The sequence below is a fragment of the Saccoglossus kowalevskii genome, chromosome 7, assembly GCF_978046115.1.
Source record: "Saccoglossus kowalevskii chromosome 7, keSacKowa6.1, whole genome shotgun sequence".
NCBI classification, from domain to species: Eukaryota; Metazoa; Hemichordata; class Enteropneusta; family Harrimaniidae; genus Saccoglossus; species Saccoglossus kowalevskii.
The window spans coordinates 16,101,738-16,116,579 of record NC_140647.1 but is presented as its reverse complement, the minus strand read 5'-3'; the positions used below and the strand labels follow the sequence as shown (position 1 = coordinate 16,116,579).

The 14,842-nt window shown below is 38.5% G+C and overlaps 14 non-coding genes across 14 annotated transcripts; all 14 read right to left on the bottom strand.

Moving 5' to 3' along the window:
- Window positions 1-730: 730 nt before the first annotated feature.
- TRNAL-CAG (transfer RNA leucine (anticodon CAG)) lies at window positions 731-814 on the bottom strand. The gene has a single exon. It is a non-coding gene; the product is annotated as a tRNA-Leu (tRNA).
- A 931-nt stretch (window positions 815-1,745) lies between these two features.
- Window positions 1,746-1,829, bottom strand: TRNAL-CAG (transfer RNA leucine (anticodon CAG)). The gene has a single exon. It is a non-coding gene; the product is annotated as a tRNA-Leu (tRNA).
- Window positions 1,830-2,760: 931 nt separating this feature from the next.
- TRNAL-CAG (transfer RNA leucine (anticodon CAG)) lies at window positions 2,761-2,844 on the bottom strand. The gene has a single exon. It is a non-coding gene; the product is annotated as a tRNA-Leu (tRNA).
- Window positions 2,845-3,775: 931 nt separating this feature from the next.
- On the bottom strand, window positions 3,776-3,859 carry TRNAL-CAG (transfer RNA leucine (anticodon CAG)). Its single transcript has one exon. It is a non-coding gene; the product is annotated as a tRNA-Leu (tRNA).
- Window positions 3,860-4,790: 931 nt separating this feature from the next.
- TRNAL-CAG (transfer RNA leucine (anticodon CAG)) lies at window positions 4,791-4,874 on the bottom strand. Its single transcript has one exon. It is a non-coding gene; the product is annotated as a tRNA-Leu (tRNA).
- Window positions 4,875-5,805: 931 nt separating this feature from the next.
- On the bottom strand, window positions 5,806-5,889 carry TRNAL-CAG (transfer RNA leucine (anticodon CAG)). Its single transcript has one exon. It is a non-coding gene; the product is annotated as a tRNA-Leu (tRNA).
- Window positions 5,890-6,820: 931 nt separating this feature from the next.
- TRNAL-CAG (transfer RNA leucine (anticodon CAG)) lies at window positions 6,821-6,904 on the bottom strand. Its single transcript has one exon. It is a non-coding gene; the product is annotated as a tRNA-Leu (tRNA).
- Window positions 6,905-7,835: 931 nt separating this feature from the next.
- Window positions 7,836-7,919, bottom strand: TRNAL-CAG (transfer RNA leucine (anticodon CAG)). Its single transcript has one exon. It is a non-coding gene; the product is annotated as a tRNA-Leu (tRNA).
- A 931-nt stretch (window positions 7,920-8,850) lies between these two features.
- On the bottom strand, window positions 8,851-8,934 carry TRNAL-CAG (transfer RNA leucine (anticodon CAG)). Its single transcript has one exon. It is a non-coding gene; the product is annotated as a tRNA-Leu (tRNA).
- Window positions 8,935-9,865: 931 nt separating this feature from the next.
- On the bottom strand, window positions 9,866-9,949 carry TRNAL-CAG (transfer RNA leucine (anticodon CAG)). Its single transcript has one exon. It is a non-coding gene; the product is annotated as a tRNA-Leu (tRNA).
- A 931-nt stretch (window positions 9,950-10,880) lies between these two features.
- On the bottom strand, window positions 10,881-10,964 carry TRNAL-CAG (transfer RNA leucine (anticodon CAG)). The gene has a single exon. It is a non-coding gene; the product is annotated as a tRNA-Leu (tRNA).
- Window positions 10,965-11,895: 931 nt separating this feature from the next.
- TRNAL-CAG (transfer RNA leucine (anticodon CAG)) lies at window positions 11,896-11,979 on the bottom strand. The gene has a single exon. It is a non-coding gene; the product is annotated as a tRNA-Leu (tRNA).
- Window positions 11,980-12,911: 932 nt separating this feature from the next.
- Window positions 12,912-12,995, bottom strand: TRNAL-CAG (transfer RNA leucine (anticodon CAG)). Its single transcript has one exon. It is a non-coding gene; the product is annotated as a tRNA-Leu (tRNA).
- A 933-nt stretch (window positions 12,996-13,928) lies between these two features.
- On the bottom strand, window positions 13,929-14,012 carry TRNAL-CAG (transfer RNA leucine (anticodon CAG)). Its single transcript has one exon. It is a non-coding gene; the product is annotated as a tRNA-Leu (tRNA).
- Window positions 14,013-14,842: the final 830 nt, after the last annotated feature.

Here is a 14,842-nt window from a genome sequence, read left to right as displayed (position 1 = left end):
GTCAGAAGTGGGACACCAACTCACGCTTACACTTCTAGACTGCGGCTTAAAAGCAGCGACTTAAGGTTGATACCACTTAATAGATCTTCATGGCCGACAGAGTTAGCGATTGGATACGTTTCTATAAATAAACGTTTGCAAAGTTGAAAACATTGTTTTAGCCTGCTGGAAACGCATGTGATTGATATAATTCGTTTCAGGAAGTCACATGTTTTCCAGCTCAAACTCCTTAAAAATGGATGAAAACAAAATATACAGATCTGTCAACCTTACTGCCTTCATGAATATACCCAGAAAAGCAGCCATTTTTGAAGTGTCTAATAGAGGGTTTCCTCGATCCAAGAGGCAACGCTACTCGTCCAAAAACAAAGCTTCACACATGAATCTAACAGCTGATGTAATTTATGTAAGCCTTCACTCATTACATTACAGATAAAACCCGGTAGAAACTAAACATTGGCTAACAAACACCTCACGATTTGTTGGCTAAACATCTGATAGACTAATTGGTGGTATTTTACCAATGGAACGCTCTGCCTGCCTGACATCTAATTCTTGTTCTACCAAATAGAAAAACCACTGTCATTACTTTTGTTAAGGCTATACGATTTCTTGTCAACAACTACATCATTATCACAAGTTCATGTCGAATCACAAATCAGTCTCAGCAAAGCTATAAACAGGTGGGATTCCACTTTGTGGTAGGATTTTCACATCATACCAAAATAATTGTCAGATGTGGGATTCGAACCCACGCCTACAGATGTAGACTGCGACCTGAACGCAGCGCCTTAGACCACTCGGCCATCCTGACATATACTTTGTATACAATCAAAGACAATAAACACAAATCATCAGGTATTTTGCTGATAAGAATCATTGTGAACAAGTATATCATTGTCACAAGTTCATGTCGTATGGCAAATCAGTCTAAGAATAGCAGCAGGCGGATCTCATGAATAATGAAAAGGAGTCTCATATTGTGGTATCAATTACACATCATGCAAAAAGGTTTGTCAGAAGTGGGACACCAACTCACGCTTACACTTCTAGACTGCGGCTTAAAAGCAGCGACTTAAGGTTGATACCACTTAATAGATCTTCATGGCCGACAGAGTTAGCGATTGGATACGTTTCTATAAATAAACGTTTGCAAAGTTGAAAACATTGTTTTAGCCTGCTGGAAACACATGTGATTGATATAATTCGTTTCAGGAAGTCACATGTTTTCCAGCTCAAACTCCTTAAAAATGGATGTAAACAAAATATACAGATCTGTCAACCTTACTGCCTTCATGAATATACCCAGAAAAGCAGCCATATTTGAAGTGTCTAATAGAGGGTTTCCTCGATCCAAGAGGCAACGCTACTCGTCCAAAAACAAAGCTTCACACATGAATCTAACAGCTGATGTAATTTATGTAAGCCTTCACTCATTACATTACAGATAAAACCCGGTAGAAACTAAACATTGGCTAACAAACACCTCACGATTTGTTGGCTAAACATCTGATAGACTAATTGGTGGTATTTTACCAATGGAACGCTCTGCCTGCCTGACATCTAATTCTTGTTCTACCAAATAGAAAAACCACTGTCATTACTTTTGTTAAGGCTATACGATTTCTTGTCAACAACTACATCATTATCACAAGTTCATGTCGAATCACAAATCAGTCTAAGCAAAGCTATAAACAGGTGGGATTCCACTTTGTGGTAGGATTTTCACATCATACCAAAATAATTGTCAGAAGTGGGATTCGAACTCACGCCTACAGATGTAGACTGCGACCTGAACGCAGCGCCTTAGACCACTCGGCCATCCTGACATATATTTTGTATACCATCAAAGACAATAAACACAAATCATCAGGTATTTTGCTGATAAGAATCATTGTGAACAAGTATATCATTGTCACAAGTTCATGTCGTATGGCAAATCAGTCTAAGAATAGCAGCAGGCGGATCTCATGAATAATGAAAAGGAGTCTCATATTGTGGTATCAATTACACATCATGCAAAAAGGTTTGTCAGAAGTGGGACACCAACTCACGCTTACACTTCTAGACTGCGGCTTAAAAGCAGCGACTTAAGGTTGATACCACTTAATAGATCTTCATGGCCGACAGAGTTAGCGATTGGATACGTTTCTATAAATAAACGTTTGCAAAGTTGAAAACATTGTTTTAGCCTGCTGGAAACGCATGTGATTGATATAATTCGTTTCAGGAAGTCACATGTTTTCCAGCTCAAACTCCTTAAAAATGGATGAAAACAAAATATACAGATCTGTCAACCTTACTGCCTTCATGAATATACCCAGAAAAGCAGCCATTTTTGAAGTGTCTAATAGAGGGTTTCCTCGATCCAAGAGGCAACGCTACTCGTCCAAAAACAAAGCTTCACACATGAATCTAACAGCTGATGTAATTTATGTAAGCCTTCACTCATTACATTACAGATAAAACCCGGTAGAAACTAAACATTGGCTAACAAACACCTCACGATTTGTTGGCTAAACATCTGATAGACTAATTGGTGGTATTTTACCAATGGAACGCTCTGCCTGCCTGACATCTAATTCTTGTTCTACCAAATAGAAAAACCACTGTCATTACTTTTGTTAAGGCTATACGATTTCTTGTCAACAACTACATCATTATCACAAGTTCATGTCGAATCACAAATCAGTCTCAGCAAAGCTATAAACAGGTGGGATTCCACTTTGTGGTAGGATTTTCACATCATACCAAAATAATTGTCAGATGTGGGATTCGAACCCACGCCTACAGATGTAGACTGCGACCTGAACGCAGCGCCTTAGACCACTCGGCCATCCTGACATATACTTTGTATACAATCAAAGACAATAAACACAAATCATCAGGTATTTTGCTGATAAGAATCATTGTGAACAAGTATATCATTGTCACAAGTTCATGTCGTATGGCAAATCAGTCTAAGAATAGCAGCAGGCGGATCTCATGAATAATGAAAAGGAGTCTCATATTGTGGTATCAATTACACATCATGCAAAAAGGTTTGTCAGAAGTGGGACACCAACTCACGCTTACACTTCTAGACTGCGGCTTAAAAGCAGCGACTTAAGGTTGATACCACTTAATAGATCTTCATGGCCGACAGAGTTAGCGATTGGATACGTTTCTATAAATAAACGTTTGCAAAGTTGAAAACATTGTTTTAGCCTGCTGGAAACACATGTGATTGATATAATTCGTTTCAGGAAGTCACATGTTTTCCAGCTCAAACTCCTTAAAAATGGATGTAAACAAAATATACAGATCTGTCAACCTTACTGCCTTCATGAATATACCCAGAAAAGCAGCCATATTTGAAGTGTCTAATAGAGGGTTTCCTCGATCCAAGAGGCAACGCTACTCGTCCAAAAACAAAGCTTCACACATGAATCTAACAGCTGATGTAATTTATGTAAGCCTTCACTCATTACATTACAGATAAAACCCGGTAGAAACTAAACATTGGCTAACAAACACCTCACGATTTGTTGGCTAAACATCTGATAGACTAATTGGTGGTATTTTACCAATGGAACGCTCTGCCTGCCTGACATCTAATTCTTGTTCTACCAAATAGAAAAACCACTGTCATTACTTTTGTTAAGGCTATACGATTTCTTGTCAACAACTACATCATTATCACAAGTTCATGTCGAATCACAAATCAGTCTAAGCAAAGCTATAAACAGGTGGGATTCCACTTTGTGGTAGGATTTTCACATCATACCAAAATAATTGTCAGAAGTGGGATTCGAACTCACGCCTACAGATGTAGACTGCGACCTGAACGCAGCGCCTTAGACCACTCGGCCATCCTGACATATATTTTGTATACCATCAAAGACAATAAACACAAATCATCAGGTATTTTGCTGATAAGAATCATTGTGAACAAGTATATCATTGTCACAAGTTCATGTCGTATGGCAAATCAGTCTAAGAATAGCAGCAGGCGGATCTCATGAATAATGAAAAGGAGTCTCATATTGTGGTATCAATTACACATCATGCAAAAAGGTTTGTCAGAAGTGGGACACCATCTCACGCTTACACTTCTAGATTGCGGCTTAAAAGCAGCGACTTAAGGTTGATACCACTTAATAGATCTTCATGGCCGACAGAGTTAGCGATTGGATACGTTTCTATAAATAAACGTTTGCAAAGTTGAAAACATTGTTTTAGCCTGCTGGAAACACATGTGATTGATATAATTCGTTTCAGGAAGTCACATGTTTTCCAGCTCAAACTCCTTAAAAATGGATGTAAACAGAATATACAGATCTGTCAACCTTACTGCCTTCATGAATATACCCAGAAAAGCAGCCATTTTTGAAGTGTCTAATCGAGGGTTTCCTAGATCCAAGAGGCAACGCTACTCGTCCAAAAACAAAGCTTCACACATGAATCTAACAGCTGATGTAATTTATGTACGCCTTCACTCATCACATTACAGATAAAACCCGGTAGAAACTAAACATTGGCTAACAAACACCTCAAGATTTGTTGGCTGAACATCTGATAGACTAATTGGTGGTATTTTACCAATGGAACGCTCTGCCTGCCTGACATCTAATACTTGTTCTACCAAATAGAAAAACCACTGTCATTACTTTTGTTAAGGCTATACGATTTCTTGTCAACAACTACATCATTATCACAAGTTCATGTCGAATCACAAATCAGTCTCAGCAAAGCTATAAACAGGTGGGATTCCACTTTGTGGTAGGATTTTCACATCATACCAAAATAATTGTCAGAAGTGGGATTCGAACCCACGCCTACAGATGTAGACTGCGACCTGAACGCAGCGCCTTAGACCACTCGGCCATCCTGACACATATTTTGTATACCATCAGAGACAATAAACACAAATCATCAGGTATTTTGCTGATAAGAATAATTGTGAACAAGTATATCATTGTCACAAGTTCATGTCGTATGGCAAATCAGTCTAAGAATAGCAGCAGGCGGATCTCATGAATAATGAAAAGGAGTCTCATATTGTGGTATCAATTACACATCATGCAAAAAGGTTTGTCAGAAGTGGGACACCAACTCACGCTTACACTTCTAGACTGCGGCTTAAAAGCAGCGACTTAAGGTTGATACCACTTAATAGATCTTCATGGCCGACAGAGTTAGCGATTGGATACGTTTCTATAAATAAACGTTTGCAAAGTTGAAAACATTGTTTTAGCCTGATGGAAACGCATGTGATTGATATAATTCGTTTCAGGAAGTCACATGTTTTCCAGCTCAAACTCCTTAAAAATGGATGAAAACAAAATATACAGATCTGTCAACCTTACTGCCTTCATGAATATACCCAGAAAAGCAGCCATTTTTGAAGTGTCTAATAGAGGGTTTCCTCGATCCAAGAGGCAACGCTACTCGTCCAAAAACAAAGCTTCACACATGAATCTAACAGCTGATGTAATTTATGTAAGCCTTCACTCATTACATTACAGATAAAACCCGGTAGAAACTAAACATTGGCTAACAAACACCTCACGATTTGTTGGCTAAACATCTGATAGACTAATTGGTGGTATTTTACCAATGGAACGCTCTGCCTGCCTGACATCTAATTCTTGTTCTACCAAATAGAAAAACCACTGTCATTACTTTTGTTAAGGCGATACGATTTCTTGTCAACAACTACATCATTATCACAAGTTCATGTCGAATCACAAATCAGTCTCAGCAAAGCTATAAACAGGTGGGATTCCACTTTGTGGTAGGATTTTCACATCATACCAAAATAATTGTCAGAAGTGGGATTCGAACACACGCCTACAGATGTAGACTGCGACCTGAACGCAGCGCCTTAGACCACTCGGCCATCCTGACATATACTTTGTATACAATCAAAGACAATAAACACAAATCATCAGGTATTTTGCTGATAAGAATCATTGTGAACAAGTATATCATTGTCACAAGTTCATGTCGTATGGCAAATCAGTCTAAGAATAGCAGCAGGCGGATCTCATGAATAATGAAAAGGAGTCTCATATTGTGGTATCAATTACACATCATGCAAAAAGGTTTGTCAGAAGTGGGACACCAACTCACGCTTACACTTCTAGACTGCGGCTTAAAAGCAGCGACTTAAGGTTGATACCACTTAATAGATCTTCATGGCCGACAGAGTTAGCGATTGGATACGTTTCTATAAATAAACGTTTGCAAAGTTGAAAACATTGTTTTAGCCTGCTGGAAACACATGTGATTGATATAATTCGTTTCAGGAAGTCACATGTTTTCCAGCTCAAACTCCTTAAAAATGGATGTAAACAGAATATACAGATCTGTCAACCTTACTGCCTTCATGAATATACCCAGAAAAGCAGCCATTTTTGAAGTGTCTAATCGAGGGTTTCCTAGATCCAAGAGGCAACGCTACTCGTCCAAAAACAAAGCTTCACACATGAATCTAACAGCTGATGTAATTTATGTACGCCTTCACTCATCACATTACAGATAAAACCCGGTAGAAACTAAACATTGGCTAACAAACACCTCAAGATTTGTTGGCTGAACATCTGATAGACTAATTGGTGGTATTTTACCAATGGAACGCTCTGCCTGCCTGACATCTAATACTTGTTCTACCAAATAGAAAAACCACTGTCATTACTTTTGTTAAGGCTATACGATTTCTTGTCAACAACTACATCATTATCACAAGTTCATGTCGAATCACAAATCAGTCTCAGCAAAGCTATAAACAGGTGGGATTCCACTTTGTGGTAGGATTTTCACATCATACCAAAATAATTGTCAGAAGTGGGATTCGAACCCACGCCTACAGATGTAGACTGCGACCTGAACGCAGCGCCTTAGACCACTCGGCCATCCTGACACATATTTTGTATACCATCAGAGACAATAAACACAAATCATCAGGTATTTTGCTGATAAGAATAATTGTGAACAAGTATATCATTGTCACAAGTTCATGTCGTATGGCAAATCAGTCTAAGAATAGCAGCAGGCGGATCTCATGAATAATGAAAAGGAGTCTCATATTGTGGTATCAATTACACATCATGCAAAAAGGTTTGTCAGAAGTGGGACACCAACTCACGCTTACACTTCTAGACTGCGGCTTAAAAGCAGCGACTTAAGGTTGATACCACTTAATAGATCTTCATGGCCGACAGAGTTAGCGATTGGATACGTTTCTATAAATAAACGTTTGCAAAGTTGAAAACATTGTTTTAGCCTGCTGGAAACGCATGTGATTGATATAATTCGTTTCAGGAAGTCACATGTTTTCCAGCTCAAACTCCTTAAAAATGGATGAAAACAAAATATACAGATCTGTCAACCTTACTGCCTTCATGAATATACCCAGAAAAGCAGCCATTTTTGAAGTGTCTAATAGAGGGTTTCCTCGATCCAAGAGGCAACGCTACTCGTCCAAAAACAAAGCTTCACACATGAATCTAACAGCTGATGTAATTTATGTAAGCCTTCACTCATTACATTACAGATAAAACCCGGTAGAAACTAAACATTGGCTAACAAACACCTCACGATTTGTTGGCTAAACATCTGATAGACTAATTGGTGGTATTTTACCAATGGAACGCTCTGCCTGCCTGACATCTAATTCTTGTTCTACCAAATAGAAAAACCACTGTCATTACTTTTGTTAAGGCTATACGATTTCTTGTCAACAACTACATCATTATCACAAGTTCATGTCGAATCACAAATCAGTCTCAGCAAAGCTATAAACAGGTGGGATTCCACTTTGTGGTAGGATTTTCACATCATACCAAAATAATTGTCAGATGTGGGATTCGAACCCACGCCTACAGATGTAGACTGCGACCTGAACGCAGCGCCTTAGACCACTCGGCCATCCTGACATATATTTTGTATACCATCAAAGACAATAAACACAAATCATCAGGTATTTTGCTGATAAGAATCATTGTGAACAAGTATATCATTGTCACAAGTTCATGTCGTATGGCAAATCAGTCTAAGAATAGCAGCAGGCGGATCTCATGAATAATGAAAAGGAGTCTCATATTGTGGTATCAATTACACATCATGCAAAAAGGTTTGTCAGAAGTGGGACACCAACTCACGCTTACACTTCTAGACTGCGGCTTAAAAGCAGCGACTTAAGGTTGATACCACTTAATAGATCTTCATGGCCGACAGAGTTAGCGATTGGATACGTTTCTATAAATAAACGTTTGCAAAGTTGAAAACATTGTTTTAGCCTGCTGGAAACACATGTGATTGATATAATTCGTTTCAGGAAGTCACATGTTTTCCAGCTCAAACTCCTTAAAAATGGATGAAAACAAAATATACAGATCTGTCAACCTTACTGTCTTCATGAATATACCCAGAAAAGCAGCCATTTTTGAAGTGTCTAATAGAGGGTTTCCTCGATCCATGAGGCAACGCTACTCGTCCAAAAACAAAGCTTCACACATGAATCTAACAGCTGATGTAATTTATGTAAGCCTTCACTCATTACATTACAGATAAAACCCGGTAGAAACTAAACATTGGCTAACAAACACCTCACGATTTGTTGGCTAAACATCTGATAGACTAATTGGTGGTATTTTACCAATGGAACGCTCTGCCTGCCTGACATCTAATTCTTGTTCTACCAAATAGAAAAACCACTGTCATTACTTTTGTTAAGGCTATACGATTTCTTGTCAACAACTACATCATTATCACAAGTTCATGTCGAATCACAAATCAGTCTCAGCAAAGCTATAAACAGGTGGGATTCCACTTTGTGGTAGGATTTTCACATCATACCAAAATAATTGTCAGATGTGGGATTCGAACCCACGCCTACAGATGTAGACTGCGACCTGAACGCAGCGCCTTAGACCACTCGGCCATCCTGACATATATTTTGTATACCATCAAAGACAATAAACACAAATCATCAGGTATTTTGCTGATAAGAATCATTGTGAACAAGTATATCATTGTCACAAGTTCATGTCGTATGGCAAATCAGTCTAAGAATAGCAGCAGGCGGATCTCATGAATAATGAAAAGGAGTCTCATATTGTGGTATCAATTACACATCATGCAAAAAGGTTTGTCAGAAGTGGGACACCAACTCACGCTTACACTTCTAGATTGCGGCTTAAAAGCAGCGACTTAAGGTTGATACCACTTAATAGATCTTCATGGCCGACAGTGTTAGCGATTGGATGCGTTTCTATAAATAAACGTTTGCAAAGTTGAAAACATTGTTTTAGCCTGCTGGAAACACATGTGATTGATATAATTCGTTTCAGGAAGTCACATGTTTTCCAGCTCAAACTCCTTAAAAATGGATGTAAACAGAATATACAGATCTGTCAACCTTACTGCCTTCATGAATATACCCAGAAAAGCAGCCATTTTTGAAGTGTCTAATCGAGGGTTTCCTAGATCCAAGAGGCAACGCTACTCGTCCAAAAACAAAGCTTCACACATGAATCTAACAGCTGATGTAATTTATGTACGCCTTCACTCATCACATTACAGATAAAACCCGGTAGAAACTAAACATTGGCTAACAAACACCTCAAGATTTGTTGGCTGAACATCTGATAGACTAATTGGTGGTATTTTACCAATGGAACGCTCTGCCTGCCTGACATCTAATACTTGTTCTACCAAATAGAAAAACCACTGTCATTACTTTTGTTAAGGCTATACGATTTCTTGTCAACAACTACATCATTATCACAAGTTCATGTCGAATCACAAATCAGTCTCAGCAAAGCTATAAACAGGTGGGATTCCACTTTGTGGTAGGATTTTCACATCATACCAAAATAATTGTCAGAAGTGGGATTCGAACCCACGCCTACAGATGTAGACTGCGACCTGAACGCAGCGCCTTAGACCACTCGGCCATCCTGACACATATTTTGTATACCATCAGAGACAATAAACACAAATCATCAGGTATTTTGCTGATAAGAATAATTGTGAACAAGTATATCATTGTCACAAGTTCATGTCGTATGGCAAATCAGTCTAAGAATAGCAGCAGGCGGATCTCATGAATAATGAAAAGGAGTCTCATATTGTGGTATCAATTACACATCATGCAAAAAGGTTTGTCAGAAGTGGGACACCAACTCACGCTTACACTTCTAGACTGCGGCTTAAAAGCAGCGACTTAAGGTTGATACCACTTAATAGATCTTCATGGCCGACAGAGTTAGCGATTGGATACGTTTCTATAAATAAACGTTTGCAAAGTTGAAAACATTGTTTTAGCCTGCTGGAAACGCATGTGATTGATATAATTCGTTTCAGGAAGTCACATGTTTTCCAGCTCAAACTCCTTAAAAATGGATGAAAACAAAATATACAGATCTGTCAACCTTACTGCCTTCATGAATATACCCAGAAAAGCAGCCATTTTTGAAGTGTCTAATAGAGGGTTTCCTCGATCCAAGAGGCAACGCTACTCGTCCAAAAACAAAGCTTCACACATGAATCTAACAGCTGATGTAATTTATGTAAGCCTTCACTCATTACATTACAGATAAAACCCGGTAGAAACTAAACATTGGCTAACAAACACCTCACGATTTGTTGGCTAAACATCTGATAGACTAATTGGTGGTATTTTACCAATGGAACGCTCTGCCTGCCTGACATCTAATTCTTGTTCTACCAAATAGAAAAACCACTGTCATTACTTTTGTTAAGGCTATACGATTTCTTGTCAACAACTACATCATTATCACAAGTTCATGTCGAATCACAAATCAGTCTCAGCAAAGCTATAAACAGGTGGGATTCCACTTTGTGGTAGGATTTTCACATCATACCAAAATAATTGTCAGATGTGGGATTCGAACCCACGCCTACAGATGTAGACTGCGACCTGAACGCAGCGCCTTAGACCACTCGGCCATCCTGACATATATTTTGTATACCATCAAAGACAATAAACACAAATCATCAGGTATTTTGCTGATAAAAATCATTGTGAACAAGTATATCATTGTCACAAGTTCATGTCGTATGGCAAATCAGTCTAAGAATAGCAGCAGGCGGATCTCATGAATAATGAAAAGGAGTCTCATATTGTGGTATCAATTACACATCATGCAAAAAGGTTTGTCAGAAGTGGGACACCAACTCACGCTTACACTTCTAGACTGCGGCTTAAAAGCAGCGACTTAAGGTTGATACCACTTAATAGATCTTCATGGCCGACAGAGTTAGCGATTGGATACGTTTCTATAAATAAACGTTTGCAAAGTTGAAAACATTGTTTTAGCCTGCTGGAAACACATGTGATTGATATAATTCGTTTCAGGAAGTCACATGTTTTCCAGCTCAAACTCCTTAAAAATGGATGAAAACAAAATATACAGATCTGTCAACCTTACTGTCTTCATGAATATACCCAGAAAAGCAGCCATTTTTGAAGTGTCTAATAGAGGGTTTCCTCGATCCATGAGGCAACGCTACTCGTCCAAAAACAAAGCTACACACATGAATCTAACAGCTGATGTAATTTATGTAAGCCTTCACTCATTACATTACAGATAAAACCCGGTAGAAACTAAACATTGGCTAACAAACACCTCACGATTTGTTGGCTAAACATCTGATAGACTAATTGGTGGTATTTTACCAATGGAACGCTCTGCCTGCCTGACATCTAATTCTTGTTCTACCAAATAGAAAAACCACTGTCATTACTTTTGTTAAGGCTATACGATTTCTTGTCAACAACTACATCATTATCACAAGTTCATGTCGAATCACAAATCAGTCTCAGCAAAGCTATAAACAGGTGGGATTCCACTTTGTGATAGGATTTTCACATCATACCAAAATAATTGTCAGAAGTGGGATTCGAACCCACGCCTACAGATGTAGACTGCGACCTGAACGCAGCGCCTTAGACCACTCGGCCATCCTGACATATATTTAGTATACCATCAAAGACAATAAACACAAATCATCAGGTATTTTGCTGATAAGAATCATTGTGAACAAGTATATCATTGTCACAAGTTCATGTCGTATGGCAAATCAGTCTAAGAATAGCAGCAGGCGGATCTCATGAATAATGAAAAGGAGTCTCATATTGTGGTATCAATTACACATCATGCAAAAAGGTTTGTCAGAAGTGGGACACCAACTCACGCTTACACTTCTAGATTGCGGCTTAAAAGCAGCGACTTAAGGTTGATACCACTTAATAGATCTTCATGGCCGACAGTGTTAGCGATTGGATGCGTTTCTATAAATAAACGTTTGCAAAGTTGAAAACATTGTTTTAGCCTGCTGGAAACACATGTGATTGATATAATTCGTTTCAGGAAGTCACATGTTTTCCAGCTCAAACTCCTTAAAAAAAGGATGTAAACAAAATATACAGATCTGTCAACCTTACTGCCTTCATGAATATACCCAGAAAAGCAGCCATTTTTGAAGTGTCTAATCGAGGGTTTCCTAGATCCAAGAGGCAACGCTACTCGTCCAAAAACAAAGCTTCACACATGAATCTAACAGCTGATGTAATTTATGTACGCCTTCACTCATACATTACAGATAAAACGCGGTAGAAACTAAACATTGGCTAACAAACACCTCACGATTTGTTGGCTAAACATCTGATAGACTAATTGGTGGTATTTTACAAATGGAACACTCTGCCTGCCTGACATCTAATTCTTGTGCTACCAAATAGAAAAAACACTGTCATTACTTTTGTTAAGGCTATACGATTTCTTGTCAACAACTACATCATTATCACAAAAGTTCATGTCGAATCACAATCAGTCTAAGCAAAGCTATAAACAGGTGGGATTCCACTTTGTGGTAGGATTTTCACATCATACCAAAATAATTGTCAGAAGTGGGATTCGAACCCACGCCTACAGATGTAGACTGCGACCTGAACGCAGCGCCTTAGACCACTCGGCCATCCTGACATATATTTTGTATACCATCAAAGACAATAAACACAAATCATCAGGTATTTTGCTGATAAGAATCATTGTGAACAAGTATATCATTGTCACAAGTTCATGTCGTATGGCAAATCAGTCTAAGAATAGCAGCAGGCGGATCTCATGAATAATGAAAAGGAGTCTCATATTGTGGTATCAATTACACATCATGCAAAAAGGTTTGTCAGAAGTGGGACACCATCTCACGCTTACACTTCTAGATTGCGGCTTAAAAGCAGCGATTTAAGGTTGATACCACTTAATAGATCTTCATGGCCGACAGTGTTAGCGATTGGATGCGTTTCTATAAATAAACGTTTGCAAAGTTGAAAACATTGTTTTAGCCTGCTGGAAACACATGTGATTGATATAATTCGTTTCAGGAAGTCACATGTTTTCCAGCTCAAACTCCTTAAAAAAAGGATGTAAACAAAATATACAGATCTGTCAACCTTACTGCCTTCATGAATATACCCAGAAAAGCAGCCATTTTTGAAGTGTCTAATCGAGGGATTCCTAGATCCAAGAGGCAACGCTACTTGTCCAAAAACAAAGCTTCACACATGAATCTAACAGCTGATGTAATTTATGTACGCCTTCACTCATCACATTACAGATAAAAGGCGATAGAAACTAAACATTGGCTAACAAACACTTCACGATTTGTTGGCTAAACATCTGATAGACTAATTGGTGGTATTTTACAAATGGAACACTCTGCCTGCCTGACATCTAATTCTTGTGCTACCAAATAGAAAAAACACTGTCATTACTTTTGTTAAGGCTATACGATTTCTTGTCAACAACTACATCATTATCACAAAAGTTCATGTCGAATCACAATCAGTCTAAGCAAAGCTATAAACAGGTGGGATTCCACTTTGTGGTAGGATTTTCACATCATACCAAAATAATTGTCAGAAGTGGGATTCGAACCCACGCCTACAGATGTAGACTGCGACCTGAACGCAGCGCCTTAGACCACTCGGCCATCCTGACATATATTTTGTATACCATCAAAGACAATAAACACAAATCATCAGGTATTTTGCTGATAAGAATCATTGTGAACAAGTATATCATTGTCACAAGTTCATGTCGTATGGCAAATCAGTCTAAGAATAGCAGCAGGCGGATCTCATGAATAATGAAAAGGAGTCTCATATTGTGGTATCAATTACACATCATGCAAAAAGGTTTGTCAGAAGTGGGACACCATCTCACGCTTACACTTCTAGATTGCGGCTTAAAAGCAGCGATTTAAGGTTGATACCACTTAATAGATCTTCATGGCCGACAGTGTTAGCGATTGGATGCGTTTCTATAAATAAACGTTTGCAAAGTTGAAAACATTGTTTTAGCCTGCTGGAAACACATGTGATTGATATAATTCGTTTCAGGAAGTCACATGTTTTCCAGCTCAAACTCCTTAAAAAAAGGATGTAAACAAAATATACAGATCTGTCAACCTTACTGCCTTCATGAATATACCCAGAAAAGCAGCCATTTTTGAAGTGTCTAATCGAGGGATTCCTAGATCCAAGAGGCAACGCTACTTGTCCAAAAACAAAGCTTCACACATGAATCTAACAGCTGATGTAATTTATGTACGCCTTCACTCATCACATTACAGATAAAAGGCGATAGAAACTAAACATTGGCTAACAAACACTTCACGATTTGTTGGCTAAACATCTGATAGACTAATTGGTGGTATTTTACCAATGGAACGCTCTGCCTGCCTGACATCTAATTCTTGTGCTACAAAATAGAAAAACCACCGTCATGACTTTTGTTAAGGCTATACGATATCTTGTCAACAACTACAT